The sequence below is a fragment of the Cucumis melo genome, unplaced genomic scaffold, assembly GCF_025177605.1.
Source record: "Cucumis melo cultivar AY unplaced genomic scaffold, USDA_Cmelo_AY_1.0 utg000251l, whole genome shotgun sequence".
Lineage (NCBI taxonomy): Eukaryota > Viridiplantae > Streptophyta > Magnoliopsida > Cucurbitales > Cucurbitaceae > Cucumis > Cucumis melo.
The window spans coordinates 20687-21614 of record NW_026123869.1 but is presented as its reverse complement, the minus strand read 5'-3'; the positions used below and the strand labels follow the sequence as shown (position 1 = coordinate 21614).

The 928-nt window shown below is 30.0% G+C and overlaps 1 non-coding gene across 1 annotated transcript; it reads right to left on the bottom strand.

Moving 5' to 3' along the window:
- Positions 1-591: 591 nt before the first annotated feature.
- On the bottom strand, positions 592-679 carry TRNAS-GCU (transfer RNA serine (anticodon GCU)). The gene has a single exon. It is a non-coding gene; the product is annotated as a tRNA-Ser (tRNA).
- Between the last annotated feature and the right edge of the window lie 249 nt (positions 680-928).

Genomic DNA, 928 nt, shown 5'->3' with positions numbered 1-928 from the left:
TAATACTGTCCGAGACAAATTCATGATTTACTAGAAAAAAAAAAAAAAAAGATTCTAACTAGTTATAAGATCAGATAAGTTGTACATACAGTCTGAAGCTTTAAGTTGAATCCAATATTGAAATTATTCTATAGCTATGATAAATCTGGATCACTCTCATTTTCTTATTCTTACTTTTTTCCTTTGAACGACCCTCTTCGAGTCCCCCACAATATAGAATTGTGGGTATGAAATCCAATTTTGAGTAATCAAGGACTCAACTCTTAAAATTTTTTCCTATTTATAGAAATAACTTCACTGCATTTCTTGGTGTCAAACCAGATTAAAATAGAGAATCTATTCTCTTAAAAAAAAAATGATCTTGGAGATTGTGTAATGCTTACTCTCAAACTATTTGTTTATACAGTAGTAATATTCTTTGTTTCTCTCTTCATTTTCGGATTCCTATCTAATGACCCGGGACGTAATCCGGGGCGTGAAGAATAACAAAATCAGATTTTTTTTCCTTGCTTGATTTTGAAATGTTCTTAACATTTTATCTATTCCACATCTTTCCTCAACTATAAAAAAATACCAAGTAATTGACAGAAACGGAAAGAGAGGGATTCGAACCCTCGGTACAAAAAAATCGTACAACGGATTAGCAATCCGACGCTTTAGTCCACTCAGCCATCTCTCCCCAAATTGAAAAAGGATAATTACTATGATACATTGTATAAAAAATAGAAAATAAAGGCTTGAAAAAAGCCCTTCTTTATCTCTCTTTATTATCTTTATCTACCCCTTTATAGATATATAATTTCATTATATTGATATAGATAATTATCTAGATATATCGATGGATATCTATCAAATCGATAAAAACTTTTTTTTATTAGGAATTCCATTTAGATAAATTAGATTTCATTAGATAAGGGCTCAAAAGAAG